Below are 22,205 nucleotides of genomic sequence, written 5' to 3' on the forward strand. Positions count from 1 at the left end.
GAAGATAAATCAATTTCTCTGCATTCCTTAGAGCCCCCAAAAACTGTGATATGACTGAAGAAAGTTCTTTACATGTTGAGAAATGCACATACCTGCTGAGCAGTACTATGGGAGGAAACAGAGACCACAGAGCTCTGTCTTTACCAGACCTTGAGGAATATCTCTTTATTTTGGAAAGGCAGATGAGCTTCCAGAATAAGTCCAGTTCAGTCTCCATGATCCCACTGCCTTCTAAGGGCTTTCAGTGAAGTGTTGAAAGGCTTTGGAAAAATTTTGTTGTGGGCTGAGGGTGGTTTAAAAGTTTGGTGCCCATTCACCTTGATGTCTGGTGTTTTATATGGTCAAATAATCTAGTGGGATAAATGAATGGCAGAGAAACATTTAATTAGATGGATTAAAATTCTTGGAAACAAGGGGTTTAATAACCATTAAAGTTCATCAAGCTTTTTCAATTTGCCTCAGGCACACCAGCAATGTTATTGGAGACTGATGTGGAGTTTGAATTTAGTGAACTGAAGCTGTCTTCTAGGAGACATGCAGATGTGAAGGAAAGTAAGCAAAATCAGAATCAGTTACAAAAGGAGGAAAAAAGACAGTGTTGGCTTTGTTTCCTTCTAGGTATAGATTAAACCCAAGGGGGAATCTCTTAGACACCCAAAATACTGCATTGGAATGACTGGTTCTTTGAACATTGGAAGTTTGAAGAATGGAAGAGACTGGTCTGCTATAGGGTGGTCAGTCAGCTGAATTTTCACAAGGTGAGAGTATTTGTTGTTTCAGTTTTGTGTTTTTGTCTGCTAAAGCCAGAGGGATTATAAAATTTTCCGGTTTGCCTTCTCTTTTTAATGATTCTTGCTTTCACACTGCAGCTGTTTTAATCAGCAAATAAATTAATATGGTCACCTTTCTTGATTTAAGATTCACTTCCATTAAACATACAATCATAAAATCTTTTTGTGACCTCCCCAGTCCACCAGATATAGTTGAAACCAGCTGGCAGCTTCAGCAGTTATACTGTGAGGAAGCTCAGATAGATGAAAAGTGGTAACATAAACACTCCTGCACAGAAAATGTTCTTATCTTTGAAGTCTGTCAAATAAAATGATGCTAGCTAATTTCTCCTCGATCAATTCCCAGAATAAGGGATATTATGAGCTTGGATTTTATATTAAAAAAAAAACCCAAAAACAAAAAAAAACCAACAAAACAAAACAAAACAAACAAACAAAAAAAAAACCCTCTGAACCCAATATGGTGTCTTATTGAAAAATGATGTTTTGGCACCTTGGATCCAGGAGCAAAACCATCTCCTTTGTTAGAAAGCATTAGCACTCACTTCTCATCACCACTACTGAACAAACTACTTTTTTAGACACTTTATTGCTCCTGTGATAATTAAAGCAATCCACATTGTCTCTAGTTTCACCTTATGAGTATGCCCTTCTCACGGTCCTTCAGTCTTCAGACCATGGGGCAAATTTGGGCAGCACTTTTATGGGTTCAAATGGAAAATATCCATGATAAAGTATAGTCCTATCCCCTACAAGATCATTCTTGTCTACATTTTATTCCAAGCAGCTTGAGCAGTCTGAGCCCGATTAAGGTTTTAAAGTCCTGCTCTGCAGCCTGAGAAGCTCCTCAGCTTTACAGACAGCTGAAATGGGGCAAAGAGCTGCACTTGGCTGGGATTACACGGAGTTCAATCAAGGCACAGCAGTTATAACAGCATTGTGCAGTCTCTGTGATTTGGAAATTACTCTTTCTACAGTCTTGATGGTCTGTGATTTCACCTCCCTCACAGAGAACATGTTTTGCCCAAGTTTCAACAACTGCAGAGAAGCTTGAGTGGCTATACCTTAGACAAGGAGGCAGAGGATGATCCCTCTGGCTAAGGCAGTGATACAGTTAAGTAATCTTTCTCTCCTACAAGTGATGGAAAAGCTCCATAATGGAGTATACATTCCCTGAGCTGCTCAGGTGCCACATTAATGCTGTACCCAAGTGTACAGTGGGAGCTAATTGAGGCAATTGAGTGGGAGATCGGAGCGTTGCAGGAATCACCAGCCTGGCATGCGGGACCCAGGTGTGCTTTGGAAACAAATTGGATCAGGGACTGAAGGAAAGACAAGGCTTTGACAGGGGAGGCAGAAGGCTTGGGAGGGAGGAAAGACAAAAGGGAAGAATAATTAAGGAGTTTGTTAAAGCAAGGAGTGCTGAAAATAAATGCACAGAGCGTGGCTCAGTGGGCACTCAGTAGGATTTGATGGAAACCCCCGATGACGTACAAGGAGGGCTGTTCCTCGCCCGGCTCCCTGATGCTCCTGGTGCTGCTGCTGACGGTGCTGCTTCAGCAGGTGCTCAGCTGCATTTACTTCCTTCCCTGAGAGCCCAGTGTGCAGTCTGGGAGGGGAGGAACGGACTGGGGAGCTCCAGGGATGGATGTGCTCCACATTCCGCATTGTATCACTGAAGTTGGAAAAATACCTCTAAAATCATTGAGCCCAACCACTGACCCAGCACTGTGGTTAAACATTCCTTGAACAGACAGGATATGAGTCCTGCCTTTCCAATAGAGGTGGGTGTCTAAAGCACTCATTTCATGCCCATTTTGAGGCATTTTAACATTTCCTTCATTTTAGGGGCAGACTGAAGGCTGCTCTGAGCTGCTGCTGGAGAACAGACCTGTCCTCCATCCAGGAGGATGTGGAAAGCTGGGCACAACAAGGACTGGGCCCTTCCCACCTCTGATGCCAGCTTAAAATGAGCCACATCCCACACATGGGAAAAGCTTAGCTATCCAAAACCTTTGCTGCATCAGGCTCCTGTTGCAGTAGAATGTTGCAACATCTGCCCAGAGAGTTTGTTTGGTCTGTGGAGTTACCCACTATAATCTTTGAGCTGTTTGCAGACTGAGCAAATGCTTTGTGCATATTAAGCTGTTTTACTGCTTCTGTTTTCTGATTTAACTTAATAATGATGTGAAAACAGTGTCCGTTCTGAGTTTCCCATGGAATTTGGCTTGTTCTGCCACCATCTGTCTGCATTACTGACTTTCAGAACTGTATGCTGTGAGATAAAGACTGATAATTTATCAAGCCACCTTTCTAATGTTCAGCTTTTTTCTGGCAGACTGAAGAAAACGTGTGTTGAATCCTAGTCTTGTCTTAGAAGCAGAAAGTCAGCCCTAAAGAAATGAAGCTAAGAAAAGGAAGGTTTAAATTGTGTATTAGGGAAAAGTTCTTCTCCAAAAGGTGGTCAGGCACTGGAACAGGCTGCCCTGGGGCAATGATGGAATCACTGTCTTGGGAAATGTTCAAAAATTGTTTAGATGTGGCACCTGGGGAGGTGTTTTTATGGTGAACCTGCCAGTGGTGGGTTAATAGTTGAATTTGATGGTCTTAGAGGTCTTTCCAACCTTAATGATTCTGTGTTTCTAAGTAATAACTATTCAGTATTGTCCTAGAAAAAGCTAATGAAGTGGTTTAGACATCAGTGCACTGGGTTTTGTATAGCTTTTTATGTTCTTTAAGGGAGAAAGTTCAAAACAAAATATACCCAAAAGGCAGGAAGAGGAGGTTTCAAGAAACAGTGGTTTCTTGGAAAAAGAAAAAAAAAAAAGGTTCTTTAGAGAATATGATGGGGCTGTCTTTTTAAATTGGACCCCTTATGTGGTTTCTGACACATAAATATCAAATACATTCAGCTTCTCATTCATCATAGGCAACTGATAGTGCTGGCTTGATTGCAGACATGTGAAGTGCTGGGCTCCATATTTCTAGCTTACAGAAGATCCTGTGAAGATGAGTTTTGTGTTGTTTTATATAGGAGTGGACTTCAGAGGGTAGGGTTTCTAACCTGCCTTCTACTTTGTTGTGTGGAGAGGCACAAAAGTGTTTCCAGTAATAAACTGAGCGTTTATCTAATTCACAGTAATTTTCATAGCACTTTGTCTTAAGTCTTTAGCTGACTCTTCAGATTTCCACATCACCTGTATAATTTCTTCTCATCCTCATTTAGATTCTGCAAAGTCAAAAATAGATTAGAGAGTCTAGCTTTAAAAGACTATTTATGTACATTAACTCAGGGAAATAAAACCCCACCACACAACACTTTGGCACTGAGCAAGGTCCTAACTGCCATGAAATCTCATTGAGCTGAATCTGTCCTAAAATTTGTTCTCCCCAGGCAGAATGGGCACAGCAAACCATTTGTCTGAATGGTTCCCCTGGGAGTAGTTATATCTTACATCTTTTTCTGCAGCACATGAAGTTCCCTGCCATCCCTTCAGCCCTGTTGATACAGCTGCAGTTTAAACCCAGTCTGTGGAATTATTTGGGTTAAAACAAACAGCAAAATCTTTTTTACTGCATCATTACTATGTTTTTGCCTTGTTTAACATCAGTGTAGACTCTGTCATGCTGGTACAGCAGATGGGAAGGAAAGGGAGAAAGGGAAAAAGGGGAAAAGGGGAAAAGGGGAAAAGGGGAAGGGAAGAGGAAAGGGAAAGGGGAAAAGGAAAGAGGAAAGGGAAAGGGGAAAAAGAAAGAGGAAAGGGAAAGGGGAGTTTCTTTTGGAGAAGAAAACTGAAGGAGTGTCTGTACCTCCACCCTTTTTTGTTGTGCTTTTCTTTCTTGATAGGCAAGGGTTTGAACTGGGCACATCAGTAATAGCCAGTTCTCCTCTTTCAAAGGGAAAACAAGATGGATATTCACTCCCAAGTTAGAAAGGAAGCACAGGAATGCTGTGTAGTGTATGCATTTTTCTAGCACATGATAGATTTCTTTTTAATACCCCCAGCATTTTGTAATTTGAACTGCTGCCTGCTATTTGTTTTACTTTAATCTGTGTCATTGCTCTGTGTTTATTATCTTCCTTCCCTCTGTCCCTTAAGTTCTGCATTTCTATCCAGCCTCCTATAATATTAACAAGTCTTTTCATGAAGGGAGGACTGTGTTTGTGGTGAGAGAAAACTTTAATAAATTACCCATGCAATTTGTAACTGTCAGAATACAAAATACAAAGTACTTTAAAAAAATAAATAAAACAAATGTTTGCATTTACATTCAATACTGGGAACTTTTATTTTCAACTAAAACTAAGCCCTTTATCTGAACTGTCAATGTTATAGATGGTGCCTTTATATATTTTAAAATTTGCATAGTTTTTATCAAATTGATGCACTTAACTGATTTAACATTCCAGTTGCTTATTTAGAAAGGGGGGAAAGATAATATTTTAAAAGAAAATGAAAAATGGATCGCCTTTATTCAGGTCAGTTCATTAATCTGCCTTGCATTAGTTCCCTTCAGACACAGCAGCTCTTTTTGGTGTTTATTCAGGATATAGTGTCTGAGAGATGCACTCTGGGATTGATCATCCATCTTGGTTTTCAAACTCTATTTATAAATTGTCACTCCTCCCATGCTCTTTTGCTACCAGAAGTCCACACATTCCAGGGTGAATTCCCTGACCAATAGTGAAAATTAATTCAGGAATCACTAACTGAAGCAAGGAGGTTTGGTTTGGTTTGCTTTGGTTTTATTTGCTTTGCTTTATTTAGAAGCCGCACGTTAAGTTCAGGATTGCATTTTCACATCCTGAGATCAGCTTTAACCTAGTGGCCACTGTGAGTTTTGTGACCATTCTGCACAGATGGTGCAAATCTACCACAGCTCCCCAAAACTGTGAATTCCTCACAGCCTAACTCAATCTGTCAGAGCTGCCTTTCCCTGTCCCAGCACTGGGTAAGGCCTGTGCCTATAGAATTCAGGCAGCAAGCCAACAAAATCCTGATCCATCACTTTTATAGTACTGGATTTCTTATGGCTAAACTCACTGAACTGATTTACTCAGCAAGCTCAGGAACATGAGAGGTGGTGCAAGTGGGACAGGGTATCTCTCTGTGGTGGTTCCAGTTTAATTTATCCTGCTGTGGAACAGAACCTTTGAACTACCTCAGACTGTTGATACAGCAGATTTTTACACCGAAAGTGCCCATTTTGGTCCCTGGTGTCTGGCACGTTTGGTGTCTGGATAGTTTGTTTAACAGTCTTAAGCAGGGAAATAATATTAAGGAGTATCCAGTCCAGTGCACTAAAGCGTAATAAAATTGGATAGCAGGAAGGTTAGGTCAAATAAATTCAAATGGAAAAGAATTAATTCAGTCAAGGTGTTCAAGCACTTTGTAAGCTTGGCAAAGAAGGTGGTAAATTCATAATGGAGCGTTTACACCAAGACTGGATGTCTTACTTAATAATAAGCTATAGCTGAGCCCCCAGCAAGTTATTTGGCTTGATAGTGTTCAGTCAGAGAGAAAGGAAGAATAATTCCCTCCACCACAGTAGGTGAAATTCTATGGCCTGTGTTAAACAGCAGGCCACGCTTACAGAGGACTATCATCAATTCTCCTTTGAGACCTATGAATCTTTGCCAGTAAGTATTTCAGGTTTCCATTTGATCTGTGTTTTACTGAATATGTGAAGGGAAGTCCTGTTACTTTGATGCTGGAGACAGGGATGTGACATAAACACACGGAAGCTCATGCACAACAGCCAACTTTACAGAGCGCTCTTTTCCTTATCTAGATTTGAATGTCCGTGTGCTCAATCCCCATTGGCTGAACCAGCTGCCACCCGGCCAACCAGCCAATAGCAGCCCACGTCTCCAATGGTCCACACCGGAACAAGGTACTTCTATAATTCTATAACCTTTAAGTTATAGAATTGGAATTAATTATAACTGTGAGGCCTTCAAATTATAACTGTGAGGCCTTCAGGCCAGCTGTTGGCCACCACAATGAAGTCCCAGAGCTCTGTGTGTGAAATTGGTTGCAGCTGTACTAATCTCTCAAAAGCTCTCCTTGAAAACATACATCTCAATACAGTGGCAGACTGCAGTGCCACCTAGGCATCCCCAGGTTGCTGAAGCCCTAGAATTTGTGTTATAGCATTAAAAGTTTACATCCTGTTCGTTTCCTGTTGTTGAGAAGGAAGCAGAGATTGGACACAGGCTCTTTCAAATTTGGAGTCTTGTATCCCATCATCCAAATGAGTTTTGGACCCTCAGTACTAGGCAGCCTGGATTCACATCTAGGAGAATCCAATCAATGAGCAAATGCAGCAGAGAACCCACAGTAGATGTGTCTGAAAGCAGTGGGCATGTACCTCCCTGGAAAGTCCAGCTCTGGGACTAATTTTATTTATTTATTTATTTATTTACTTACTTACTTACTAATTAACTTAATGAAGTGACAGTTTCCGTTCTTGTAGTTGATACTCTGTCACTCAGGAATGGGAGTTCAAACTCTGGCTGAGCTAGTGGAGTTTATCCAAAGAACTAGGCATCATAGAATATCCTGAGTCAGAAGAGACCCACAAGGATCATAGGAATCCAACTCCTGGCCCTTCCCAAGCAGGGAATTGGGCAGCCCAAGAATTCCATCATACGCCTGAGCGCACTGTCCAAGCACTTCCTGAGCTCCATCAGGCTTGGCGCCGTGACCATTCCCTGGGGAGCCTGTTCCAGTGTAAGAGGCACCAATCTGATTTTAACTCAGGCCTCAACATATGTTACAGTGTTAAAGGTGTACATGTGCTTGCAGAAGAGTTTTCCTGGCGGCCAGTCATGGCAAAGAAAAGCCTCCACAACTGGATTGTCAGCCATCCCCGCCACTTTCTGGTGGAGCTAAATGCCCGGTTGCCCGCCAAAAATGTTAGCGAAGTCGGGCTGTGGGAGGAGGCTTAGCACATAAAATCAGCCAACTGCAACACCACAGGGCCATTTTGCTTGGGTATCTTTGGAAAGAGAGGAGACTTGCCTGTAGGGTCCGCTCGGCCCTTTCCTCTCTCTCCCGCGTTTTCCTCCCTGTGGTCCTGCTTCCCTGCTTCATCATTCCCATCTTGTCATCGCGACAATCCGACGGAGCGGCCGCTACAGCCAGCCGTGCCCGCCGTGCTTCCCGGGCCCCGCCGTGCTTCCCGGGCCCCGCCGTCCCAGCCCTGCTGGCAGCCTGCACGCAGCCGAGCCCGCTTGCAGCCACACCGCACATCCTGCGCTGCCCGCCCGTGGTTACCCGCCTGTCGCTGCCACCTGCACTCGGTCGTGCCCGCGGCCCTGGGAACCTGCAGCTGCTCCGGGACCCTGCCTGGCCACGACAGCCTGTTCCCCGCCGACGGAAGTAACACGCAGCCTCCTGCTGTTTGCAAATCGCGCCCAGAACACCACGGGAGCTACTCGAAAGCACTGCGGTTCGCAGCACACACGCTCCTGCCCGCTAAGCTGATGAACCACCTCTTCCCGAAATCCATGCTAAATGTCCCCTGACACAGCTTCAGGCTGTGATAAATGAACTTATAAAAATTCGTAGAGATCTAAATAAATATATTTGTAGCGATAATAATATAAAATATAAAGTACAGTGTGGCCCACAAGTCCTTCCCCGATCTAGTCGGGAATTCCCATTCGAGAGATAACGATCCTAGCCGGCGCCCATCAACCGAAAAGAATGAACAGGACATGGGCCATCAGGCTGACAAAGGGACGAGCTCGGACGAGATACTCATCGCCGGACCTGAACACCCCACCTTGCAGGCCACTGTTGGGGAAGCAATCAGGCAGACAAAGGGAAAAAGTCCAGCCGAGATATCCATCAGCTCCAACCCGGATCCAACCATCCCATCCAGATGGCCTGAACCACAATGAAATCAAGGAACACTCAGAACTTCTTTACATATGAGGAGACTCTGCCCGGACGTCTATTTGACTCTATTCTCCAACGCCAGGAAATCAATTCATCCAACAATCAAGGACCCTTGGTGAATGGTGCCTGCCTGGAATTTGGCCTCAGGACACAAAATCCCTATAAAAACCCCGGACAGTCTACCCTCCTGCGTGGATTTGGGAACACCTATACCTTTGGGTATAGACCCCTGTCCACCCAGCGCTGCGCTGTTTATTTTATTGTGGTTTTTCCTCATTGTTTATTTTTATTATAAAAATTGTTTTATAATAAATTGTTCTTTTATTTAACCCAAATTTGCCTTTGCATTTATAACAAGGCCATTCCCTGGGATCCTGGCACTGTCACCAAAGAGCAGAGATCAGTGTCGGCTCCTCTCCCCCTCATGAGGATACTGTAACTGCAGTGAGGTCTCCCCTCAGTCTCCTCTTCCCCTGCTGAACAGACGAAGAAACCTCAGCTATTCCTCACATGGCTTCTTCTACAGACCCTTCACCACCCTCCTGTCCCCCCATTTGGGACTCTCTCTAATGTTTTAATATTTTTCTCATACTGTAACACGCAAAGCTCACTCGAGGTGAGGCTGCCCCAGAGCAGAGCAGGACAATCCCCTCCCTGCTGGGCTAGCAATGCTGTGCCCCCTCCCTCCCCAAAAAACAACCCAGACAAAAGAAAGCCAAAAAAAATCACAACGTCCCCCGCCACAAACACAACTAATCAAACAAACCAAAAAAACACACATGCACCAAACAAAACCCCACAAAGTCAACACACCCATGATCTCCGTTTTAAAATTATTATTCTCTTTGTCTTCAGTGTAGCCTGTGCTCTTCCTGAAGTTGGTTGTACAAATACAATATGAATCAGAGTTCAAATGTTCCTCTGTCTGCAAAGTAGGTCTTTTCCTGTTGCCTCAAGGTTTCACTGCTCCATGAAAATAAATAGTTCCTTTTTCTTACACCTTCCTATGAGTTTTAGTGACACTGGAGGAACCATAGGAAGTGAGAGAAGTGTTATGAGCTCCCATGCCCCTTTGTATATAAATCTTTGATATCATGATAAGAATCTTTGGTTTATTTTTTTAAAGATTAAAATCACTCTCTCAAGTGCAAAGAAGTCACAATTTCCACCTGAGAGGAAACTGGAGGCTCCTAATTGTGACACAAGGATTTTATTTTTAAAATGTTGTGACTATTAAATTTAATTTCACCATTTTTAGGGTGGGAAGGGGAAGACCAGTACTGCTATCCAGCCTGTCTCAAATGCCTCTACCTCTAAATGTTATCCCAGAGAAAAGTGAGTTTAACTCCTTGTCAAGATTATGTGGAGCCAATACAATGGCAATTACAACGTGTTATGGCAGCTCTAAGCACAGGGCTACAATTCTAATGTGTCCAAAATCCCCCACTGTCCTCTCTGCCACAAAAGCAAGCATCCCATCCATTTTCCTTGTTTCCTGTCTTTGGTGTTCTTACTGAAATTAATCACTTGACAGCAGCAAAGGCTTGCAAGTGGCGTCCTGTGACTTGGCTATCTATCATGGATTTCATTTAATATAATAATACAAAACATTCTTGCATTCAAATCTGTTTTGATGTTTGTTTAGGAAGTTCATGAGTTATTATATTCCTCCTGGCACCTGATAAAGCTGCGCAGAGCTTAGGAACTGCAGGTTGGAATTGCATGGTCACAGCTGTGGTGGCCATCCAAAGCGCTTGTTACCTTTGGAATTAAACTAAATTTGTCCAGCCTCTTAAGCCCAGCTTGCTGTGTTTTTATCTCCTGGTAGAGATAAAAGGGAATCTCTCTGATAGGTTTGAACAGAGCCTTCTTTGCACAAGAAGGATCTCTCGCACTTAATTTTAAGTATGTCTGATGGCATTTGATGATTAATTGTGCAATTAACTAAAGGATGATGGTTGGTACTTGGCATGGAAAAGGCGAACTGAGGGGCATCGTCAGGGTGGAGAGGTATATTAAAAAAGCAGTCTTTCAGGTCTGCTAATGTTAATTAATGTGCCTGGATGGTCTGGACAGGTGCTGCCTCAGAGGTAATCAACGTGAAGTCCAAGGATGGTGATAACAAAGAGAGATGGGCAGGAATGTGTGACCTGAGAAATCAAGATCTTTAATAAGTAAAATAAAAAATGCATAAACTGAACACAATCAGGGGAGGCACACAAAAGGCCAGAGTCCAGGCCAGAAAGTAACTTATATAAGGCAGGTTGAGGGTGGAGTTTGAGGGGAAGGAACCTATAAGAACTGGGGATTACAAATATGTAAAATAATGTGACAAAACTTAACCAATAGTAACAAAAAAACCCCACAGAACTTTATAGCATGATTAACATATAACTTTTCAAGGAGCATTGTGGGTGAGCTTCTGTTCACCCCAACTACAGGACATCCTTCTTCTCAGGGCCTGGGGCAAAGTCTGTTACAAACCCCTTGCCCTGATGGACTTCAGTATCTCTCCCTTTTGTTTTTCTTAAACAAAACAGTCATTAACACTAAACTTCAGTAAAACAAACTTCAACATGCGTTGCGGTGTTTCTTTTGGAGTGACCACTCCACCCACCCAGGCTAGCCAGACACTGCTGACCTGTGGGTGGACACCCCTCTGAATCTCTGGATTGGAGGAGTGGCTAGGGATTTCTCCCTTATCAGAAGAGACTGTCACGATGATGGAGGAGGCAGGAGTCAGGTTCTCAAGGAGGGTAGAAATCCAAGGTTTATTCTGTCCCTAGAGAGACTTCAGACCTCAGGTGTGTTGCTCCAAGAGAACCCCTGAGGCAGGAGTGACAACAGCTTTAGTATATCAGAGGAACAAAGAGAGGGGACAGATCATAAATCAACAGGGAACAAGGGGGGAGTGTGACAGGATTGGAGGGGCATTTGGGAGAACAAATGAGGAAGCTTGGGGGGGGACCTCCTCTGTCCCTGCCCTATCACTTGTCGACTCTGCCCAAGCTTTCTAGAAGCTGGGAGGAGTAGCTGGGTGACAGACAAGGCCCAGAGGACGGGGGTTAGGGGGAACACAGAAGGAGCAACAATTGGGTTAACACATTGTAATGAAAGCAGAATGGAGAGGGGGACAAACGATTATACATGATACCATGGGGAGCAAAACAAACAACATACTCTGCAGCATGGAGTTGTTGGTAAGGTGCTACAACCTTCCAGAAGCATCTCTGGGAAAGTCGCTTCTGCCAGTGCCACACACCCACACAGCCACTCACACTGCCGGATGGATGCAGTCAGTGACAAAGAGCTGAGAGGGACCTTTGTATGGGTTCCACAAGGGGAGTTTATTGCTTCCAATTCCTGAAGGGTACAGGAACAAAAGGCACAAGACAGGGCTGTACAAGGGGTGGGGAGCAACCCTCTGAAACTAGAGTCAGGGGATGGTACAGAGGAGGATCCAAGGTCAGAACGATATGAGGTGGGGGAGGGATTAGAGAACTTGGGCCAATGGGAAACCAAGGAAGAGAGAAGGTTCTAGGGATAAGGGAAGGTCAGAGGAAAGGAGGCAGGGAAGAAACAGCCCAGGGGGAGGGCAAAGGGACTGGCCAACAGGCCAGGGGGAAGGGTAGAACTGGAGTACATGTATAAGCAACAAGGAGACATCATAAGAGAGGCCTCAGCCATTTTTCTCCTTAAGGTGAGCCAGTTTAGATCATTGTGGCATCTCTGCAGGGGGATTTACCACTCTCCTGAATAGAGGGTTCACAGATCCCCACAACAACACCATACAACAGATCCCCTTTGAAAATTTCTTTCTCCCTACAACAAGGGTATTTAAAACTTGGATGTAAACTTCCCATTCCTGGATGGTGAATTTTGCTCCCATCCTGCAGTCTTCCCATCCACAGAACCCCAAAACTTAAGCAGAACAAAAAATGTGTACCGCAATAAACTCACCCTATGGCAGCAGGTCAACAAAATGGGCCTGTGGAAGTCTGCTGCCACGACTCTGTTGCAGGAGGGTTACCAGTCACTCCTCAGGATTGTCCTACTAAAACATAAGAGTCTCCCTTAGAGAAGCGGTGCCACGGCGGCTGGAATGGCAGGAGTGTTGCGACCTTCCTGAAGAAGTGTCCTGAGAAGGACAGCTCTCAGAGGCACAGGCACGTCCCTCTCCTGACCCAGCAAGCAGTGTCCGGCTTGGCAGCAGCTTCTCCCAGGCAACGCAGGGAATGAAGTACTGGAACTCTGGCTAGTGATTCCACAGAGAAAGCCTTTATTGGAGCAGAGCCCTGTGTGAAGGGAGCTAGAAAAGATGCTCTCTGAACTGGGGAAAAACTGAAGTAGGAAAAACTGAAGATGAGGGGCACGGAGAAACCAGTAACTAATGGGATGCAGGCATGGGGGCAGAGAGTAAAGGGAAGAAACAGTGGTGAACCAGGGATTGACATAGAGTTGCAGAGGTCTCTTGGGGGAGAAATTTTGCTTTCCCTAACAGCAGGATCTGAGGATCATGGATAAGTTCTCCAAGGGAGGGCAGCAAGCTCCCTGTTGGCCGGTTCTTTGGCCTCCACAAAGTGGTTGCTTCAACATGGCTTAAGTCCAGAGACGACCGATCACTGCTGGAGACGCTTTCAGGAACCTCTTTGCAGAAGTCCCTGTTAGGGTGCCACTTGTAGCGTCATGCAGGGGGTGGTAGGGTGATGCTACTTTGTGAAAATTGTCTCCAGCAAGGAGCCACTTGGCCAGGCAGAAGACACACACACACACTCCAACACACACAACTTGCAGCAGTAAAGAGCGAGAGGGACTTCGGTGTGGTCATCCAGAGGGGATTTATTTGTTTAGCCTCTTGGGCCAGAGCCCTAGGAGAACTTGGCTCCTCTCCCCCTTTCAGTAAATTGGAAAGGGGGGCTAGGTCTTCTGTGGTAATACCTAGCCAGGGCCTGACCCAGTTCAAAGACCCACACAGCTAGTAGAGATCTGCTAAGGTCTTTGGATTGTCTCTAATTTTCGATTTCTGTGGAACAAGCGTCCAGTTTGTAATTTAAAGTCCCAGATACCTACAAGGCGGCACACATTGAACCTTCTCCTTCTGGAGCTTGAACCCTTCAGCAATCAAAACATTGATCACTAGGTCAAGCATGTACTGAAGTAAATTGGTATCGGGGACACACACAGTCACATCATCCATATGATACAGGATGATTGCCTCCCCCACTTTGGTTTGCACTGGGGACAGAAGTGAAGCAATGTACCATTCACAAATACTGGGACTGTTCTTCAAGCCTATGGCAGTACTCACCAATGGTAGCACTTCATTGGGGCTTCTCAGTTGATGGAGGGAACTGAGAAGGCAAACTGCAGACCATTGGCAGGGTCAAGGGGAATTTGGAAAAAAATAATCTTTAATGTCAAAAATGGCCAATTTCCAGTTTTGGGGGAGCATCGAAGGGGAAGGCATCCCTGGTTGAAGTGACTCCATGTCTTCAGTGATTTTGTTTATTTCTCTGTGGTCATGGAGGAGCTGCCATGTTGCCTCAGATGAGGCGAGGCGACCCGGTTTGTGAGTGACACGACGGCTAACGTACAGGCCTGTCAGGCTGATCACACGCAAACAGGAATGTGGTGGACGGCGAATAGCGTTTATTTCCGGTATGCGCGGCTTTATATAACTGTGTTATGCTTACGTCATCACCGCGTTATTATGGGTTAGTGAACTTTGGAGAAAAAGGGGGCCTACTTTCCCGTACATCACGACATCTTCCGATTGGTTTTTCCCTATCTAACCACATCATCTCCCCCCCTCTCCATGAACAAAACTTTATAACTAAGTCACTTATGTAATTAACAACAAACTGCGAACTTGTTAGTAATGAACGTTAAACGTAACCACGGAGTGTTAGCACTCCAAACAAACTATTATGTAAAGTCAGGCTAACTGTCTTTGTTCTAAGTATAAACGACAATTTTGTCCAAACGGATTTTAACAAACTGGGCTAACTTGTTAAGGAGGCAGGGACCAAGTATGAGTGCAAGCACAACAACTATAATTGGTCCTGCCAAAGTGGATATGAGGGTAACAATCCAGGGGGACTGGTTGAATACCGAGTCAAACCAGTTTTGCTGAGAATGTTGTCCGCTACGTTGTTCGAGTCTTTGCTGAAGCTCTGCCATGGACTGCTTAACTGGCCCTGAATAATTAGTGTAGAAGCAACACTTCTTGTCTAAGGCAGCACACACAGACCTCCTTGGTGCATAAGTAGGATATCTAGTCCGAGTCTATTCTGCAGCATGACCTCAGCAAGGGAGTTGAGGGATCGCTCCAAGTTGGAGATAGACTCTTGGATTCTGTGCAAGTTCGCATCAACTGTTGTTTGCAGTTGGGCTAAACCTTGGTTTTGAGTCACCAGTGCTGAGACACCTGTCGCTGTGCCTGTTGCTCCTAGGCCCAAAAGCACCACGAGGCTAACGGCGGTAATGAGTTCTCTCTTTTGGTGTGGGAAACCTCTTTCTTGGCGGTAAGGCAATTCATCTCCAGGAAAATACAGGATCCTAGGGATAACAACCACTTGGACACAAAAATCGTTAGCTTCATTAAAATGTTTAATGGAAATACACAGGGTAATACCTGTGGAGCTACAGGCCCAGATTCCTGAGGTTGCTGGAATTACCCAGGACTCGGTCTTATCCAGACTCACAGGAGCGCCACAAATTTCTTCATGGTGTTGTATTGTCTGTCTGTTGCCTATGCAAATACCTTTGCCAGAAACTTGCTCTAATGTGATTCCCTTGCGAGGGGTGTTCCATAAGCATCACTTGGGGTTAACTGGGGAATAGGTCTTTTGACCATTCACTTCTCTTACAGGGAATGCTAGCACTGCGGGAGAAGCCCATTCAGCACATGCCATTTGGATCTCCTTCCAGTCTGTGAGCGGCATGGATTCTCGTGGGAATGATGCCGCAGATCTTTTAGGCTTACTAAAGTTTATTTGCATATTTTCAAAGTCTGAGTCTGAGTCAGAGCTTGAGCTAGATGCATGTTTGAGTGTGTGCCGCTCTATCTCCCGCATGCGCTGTTGGTGGCCCCAGTCCCCTTCTGAATCAGAGGTGGAAGTCGAGTGGCAGTGGGCTTCCGGGCTACGATGCTTTTTGGTGGGACTCCGCCCTCTCCCTTTCCCAGGGACAGGTTTCTCCCCTCCCTTTCTCTACCTTCCTTCCAGCGGGTTCTTTTCCTTACAAGGAGATATTCTAGGGCACGCTCCCTGATTGGACTGTGAGCTCTCCTCCCCTGTACCATCGGCGTTGTCCTCCTGCCTCCCCTTAGGCTCCCGATCGTGTATGTCCGCGTGCGTTAGGCACCCTTCGCTCCTCCCCTTGCTCCTCTCCCCGGCACCATTTCACAGCGCATATGGCAGGGGCCTTTCCCCGATGTCTCCACGGCCCGCGGTGTCAGGCACGCCCCACGGCTCTGTGGCATCGGTACCCCCCAGCGGCAGATTATGTTCTGCGGCCAAACCTGCGTTAGGGCTGGGCAGACAGGATGGTGACTCAGGTCGGCCATCATCATTGGATGGCCAGTTAGAATCAGTGGGGCAGTCAGCAAACATGGTCTGAGTAGCTGCTCCAACCCCCACCTGTGGTGTAACCTTTAGACAGCTTTGAGCTGCCTTCCAAGTTTCTTGCTCTTGGAGTGCTTTTCGCAGCGCTTGCATAACTCTCACCCAGCTTTTAAGACACTTGCTGGACTTCAAGCAGAGCACGTCATCCATGAGCGCTTTAGTACACCTAACCCAGCAATCTGGGTGAAGAATATCTACAGGATGATCAATGGCACATAATTCTATCAATCTGGCAACCACGCATTCGAAGTCCCTTGATTTGCAGTCTACCCCACTGCTTGTGCAGCTGCGAAACTACCTTCCCGAGCGACTGCATCACAGCGGTACGGGAGTGTCCTCCCCACCGAAGTTGGTCCTGCTGCTCCAGCCGTCCTTCAGCGTCCAGCGAGAGTCCTGAACTCCGGCCGCTCGAACCCATGTGTTGGGGAGCGGTCCCGGGTTTCGGCACCACTACGTTGCCTCAGGTGAGGCGAGGCGACCCGGTTTGTGAGTGACACGACGGCTAAACTTACAGGCCTGTCGGGCTAATCACATGTGAACACCAATGTGGTGGATGGTGAAGAGCGTTTATTTCCGGTAAGCACGGCTTTATATGATCGAGTTAACGCTTACGTCATCACCATATTATTATGGGTTAGAGAACTTTGGAGAAAAAGGGGCCCTATCTTCCTGTACATCGCAAGATCTTCCGATCGGCTTTTCCCTATCTAACCACATCATTCCCCGTTGCTGATCAAGGACTCTTTTCAGATTTTGATGTGTCCTTTCCACAGCTGATTGAGTGAGGTATGCCCGTGGTATGCTTTACCCCCCACTGGTTGAAAAAGTCTCTTAATCTGTGAGAGGTGTAAGCAAGTCCATTATCTGTTTTAATTTGTTCTGGGACTCCCAGGGTAGCAAACGCAAGGAGGAAATGCCAGATACTGTGTTTGGCATTTTCTCCTGCATGTGCTGAAGGAAACACTGCACCAGAAAATGTGTCCACTGAGACACAGACATATTTGAGTCTCCGGAAAGACGGGACGTGAGTCACATCAGTTTGCCGTATCTGGCAGCTATCGAGTCCTTGGGGGTTAACCCTGGAAGTCATGGCTGGAATCTGAAAAGCTTGACAATTGGGACAGCTGGCAACTATTGCCCTGGCCTGATCCCTGGGTAACTTGAACATTCTGGTTAATGCTGGCACATTTTGATGATAGAACTGGTGGGACAATTTTGCCTGTGTGAAAATGTCCAGGACTATGGCTGCTCCAGCAGGCATGGCTAACATATCTGCTCTCTTCTTTCCTTCTGCAATGGCACCTGGGAGGTCAGTATGTGCCCTCCCTCACATGCATAACATAGTACAGTTGCTTTCTGTGGGAGATAAGATATATTAACTCAGAAAGCAATTGGTGCAATTTTGGATTCGAGACTTTTAAGAAAGCATGTTCGGCTCTCATTGCTATTCCGGCAACATAAGCCGAATCTGTGACTAAATTAAAAGGTTTAGAGAATTTCTCAAAAGCTCTGACGACAGCTGCTAATTCAGCAATCTGTGGTGATCCCTCAACCACTTGGACATCAGACTCCCACTTCTGTGTCCTGGGGTACTTCCAAGTCATTGCTGACTCGTGGGATTTCCCCAAGCTGTCTGTAAAAACTGTCAGAGCCTTGAGTGGTGTTTTGCTCTGTAATAATTTGGGGACCAAATTAAATGTAGTTTTGAATAGTTTGTGGCCAGGTGGATGTATAGAAATTTGGCCTGAATAGCTATCGAGAGTGAACTGAAGGCTCTCGTTGGTTTGGAGTAAAGGCTCCAAATCCCCAGTTGTCAAGGATAGGAATATGCATGTGAATTCACACCCTGCAAGAGTGCGGAGACGAACTCTTGCTTTTTTGATGAGTTCTGCCATGATCTCCTGCAGAGTTGTGATGGTCTTGGTAGGTTGGTTGTGAGTGAAGATCCACTCGGTGATAAGGAGTGCATCTTTCAATGCCATGTCCCATTGAAAAATGAGCGCATATAAGCGTGGTGCCTTACCCAGGATAACTAGCTGGAAAGGTAGGCTGGGGTTATAACAGTGGGCTTGCCACGAAGACAGGGCCTCTTGGACCTTGAGGATGGAATCTCAGGCCTCCAGCGTGAGGGTGCATGGTGAGTCGAGGTCCTCGCTGCCGCGGAGTAGGTTGAAGAGGAGTGCAAGGACTTCCGTTGTGATCCTGAGCAGGGGACGTACCCAGTTGATGGACCTGCAGAGCTGGTGTAGGTCTCGTAGGGTCTTGGGGTCATCCCTGATGGTCAGCTGCTGGGGCACGATGGTCCGCTCATAAATCTGAGTCCGAGGTAGGTCCAAGGGCAGGTGTATTGGATTTTGTCTTCACAGATCTCAAACCCAGCGTCCTCAATTGTCTTTATAGTCTTTTGCAAAGTCTGGTGGAGATAGTCTTCATCAGCGGCACAAACTAAGATATCATCCATGTAATGTAATATAACTGCATCTGGGAACAGGACTCTCACTGGGGACAGGATATGGGCCACGTACCATTGGCAGATGATGGGCAGATTTTTCATCCCTTGTGGGAGAACAAGCCAATGGTACCTTTTTAAGGGTGCCTGCCTGTTTGGGGAGGGGACATAGAATGCAAATCTGGGGGTGTCTTGGGGGTGGAGAGGAATGTTAAAAAAGCAGTCTTTAATATCTATGATGGCCAGCTTCCAGTCCCGAGGGAGCATAGAAGGGGAGGGCATACCCGGCTGGAGGGGACCCATATCCTCAATGATCTCGTTGATCTTTCAGAGGTCATGGAGGAATCTCCACCTGTCCTTGCCTGGTTTGCATAGGACAAATTCCAAGGGCTGTTGGACTCAGTGATGTGGCCCTTGGCAAGCTGCTCCTCCACGAGGGCTTCTAGTGCGTGCAGTTTTATCTCAGAGAGGGGCCACTGATCAACCCACACTGGATGGTGTTGTTTCCAGGTGAGATGAGGGATGGTAGGCGTGGCGCACTTCTCAGTGAGCCCAACTAAAAATCCCTGCTGGGAATTCTTAGAGAAGCCCCCCATTGGGACAGGAGACCCCTTCCCCAGAGGGTGATTGGTGCTCTCACCATAAATGGCCTGATGGTTGCCATTTTCCCCTCGGGTCCTTCAATGATGACATTGCGTTTGCTTTGCATGGAAGCTGTCATCCCTCCAATCCCCAAGATCATGCCTGCCACAGACTGCAACTCCCAGTTGTCCAGCCACTCGGAGCGGGAGATGATGGTGACATCTGCCCCTGTGTCGAGCATGCCAGGGTGATTGATTCTCTCCCCATAACAGAACAGGCGGCAGTTGATGATTGGTTTATTTGAGCCCACAACCTGAGTCCACATGGATTGAGGGGAACCTGTTCCGGGCAGTCATTGGGTAATAAAAAGGCTTGTTCCACTGGAGTCTGTTCTTTTAAGAAATAAGGAGTGTCTGTACATGTTAAGGAGAAGAAGATCTCATCTCCGGGGTACACAGTCTGAACTTCCAGGATGGTATGAATTTGTTCTGGAGAGTTTGTTGGACCCCCAAGTATTAAGATGTTGGAGGGGTCACCTGGTGGTGCATGCTTTCCTGTGGGGATCTTATACATACAGTTACCCTTAAGTTGTGAGGAGAGCCTGGTTACCAGTTGGCACCGGGTTCCCATCTGGATTGCTCCACCTGCTGGGTCTAAGGTCATGGTCCCCGTGGAGGCGGGACGGTGGACCTGGCAGGAGCAGCGCAGCGGCACGGCTTTTGATTTGATGTCGGAGTGCGGGGCCATTCCACGCTCTGCTTGGAGTTTCCTGAATGCCAATGTGGTCTGGGTAACCGTTGGTGGGTAGATGGTTGTGAGTAATGTCTCTCATCACAATGTCTGTCTGCGCAGTCTTTGAAAAAATGTCCAAGTTCACCGCAGTTAAAGCAGTGGCTTTTGCTTGGGTCTGCAGCGAAAGCGCCAGACATCCCTTCTGCCACTCCCTTAGCTATCGCAATTGCCACTGTATGTTCAGTTGGGGCAGCGAAGTGCTTGGTGCAGGCTTCCACCATTTGGTCAATGGTTGGTTCGGGGTCAAGTGGAAGGGCTCGTAAAACTGCCTTACATTCTGAATTTGCATTGGCCATTGCCATCTTAGCCAGTAATTCCTTTTGTGCTTGGGAGCCCTCTATTTGTTTTTCAATGGCCAATTTTAATTTATCCAGAAACTTAATAAAGGATTCACTTGCTTCTTGTTTAATGTTCGTGAAGCTGTGCATGGGCACCTTATCGTCGGAAGTGATAAAAAGAGATGTCTTGGCAGCATTGGCAATATCCTGTAACTCTGCCTCGGGCAGATCTTGGCCCTGATCTTGAGGCTTCTGGAAATCATCTTCTCCTGCTAGTTGTTCCAGGTTTAATTTGGTTTGTTGGCATCCTTTGCATATGCATCTGCCAACTGTTTTAGATGTTTTTTCCACTGCCTTTCCCATAGCATGTATTCTGCTGGGGAGAGAAGGCAGTTCATGATATTTTCAATATCAAGAGGCACCATGATATGGGCAGTGAAGGTGGCTTCCAGCAAATGTTTGAAAAAAATTAGAGCCCCGGCCGTGCTCTTCAGCGGCTTTGCACAGCTCCTATAACTCCCTGTAGTGTAGGGTCTCCCATACATTAATGAGTGCCCCTGCCCTGTCCTTATGCACCACAGGGAATGCCAATATCTTTTTTGACAGGGCTGAGTCCCCCACCCGTGTAGCCTGTCTTTGCACCTCAGCCCAGCCATCCTCAAACTCAGAGTGAATATGTGGACAGACTGCTCTCATCTCCCTGTGGAGATGGAGGACACTTAATGACAGCGCGAGGCCGACTTTGGCGCCTAGACTTGGTTTGCTTGTGGCTGGATGAGGAAGCCAAGATGGCTTCCTTCTGGTTGGTGTCATTCCCACTTCCGGTCCCGGAGTGGTGGGACTCGGGAGTGGGGGTGTCGTTGGGGGTGTCGTTGGGGGTGGAGCTCGGGCTGGAAGGGGCGGGACTGGGGTCCATGACAGGGAAGGTTTTCCCAATGGAAGGGGCGGGGCCCGACACAGTTACACCCAGCGATGCGGTGGGAGGGGAAGAGGAGCAGGACGTGACAGGAAGAGAAGGGGTAGAGGCAGGAAAGTGGCCATTTTGAGGTGCAAGGGCGGGAAACCCTGGGTGCGAAGGAGACAAGATGGTGGAGCTGGCCACGTTGCCGGTGCCATGTTTGCTAACATTAAGAACCTCGGGGGATACAACCGGGTATGTGGGCTAGGGAGGAGGGTAGAGGAAAGGTCCAGAGCAGCATGGCCAATACCATCCTGGTAAGGGTAGAGAGACAGTGGGGGGGTGTCAGGGAGACGGCAGCAACCCTGTGCCTGGTGACTACATCCACCTGCCAACTGTCCCTCGGGTAGGGAAGAGGGTTTAGGAACACTTGGAGAGGGTAACGGGGACAGGGGTTTCAACTGGGGACCTGAAACTTCATCAACCTTTTTTCCCTCTTTCTCAACAGAAAGTATAATGGTTTGAAACAAAGGAAAAACTTGGCAACTGATAAATCTCCCCCTGCTAGAGCAGTATATAACCTTTTCCCCACATTATCCCAAAAATTCCCCGACTTTACAGAACCAGGAGTTAAAGTGCTTAAAAACCCAATGAATAAACCTCTTTAACTCCCCTTTAGAAAACATAAAATTTCCCGCTTTAAGGATGCCCACAACTTGGATATAAAAGTCCCTCTCAGGAGGCGTCCGTCTCGGTCTGGAGAGCTGGTTCCCCATCCTTCTCACTCCCCACCCAGCAGCAAAATGCAAACTAAACTAAGAAAGGCCCAAAAACCCTTAATGGGGTGACTTACACTTTTTCTTCGGCTGATGCCGATGAGGCC

This window comes from Pseudopodoces humilis, chromosome 4, assembly GCF_049639895.1.
Source record: "Pseudopodoces humilis isolate 2021_Gansu_Grassland_sample_001 chromosome 4, ASM4963989v1, whole genome shotgun sequence".
NCBI lineage: Eukaryota > Metazoa > Chordata > Aves > Passeriformes > Paridae > Pseudopodoces > Pseudopodoces humilis.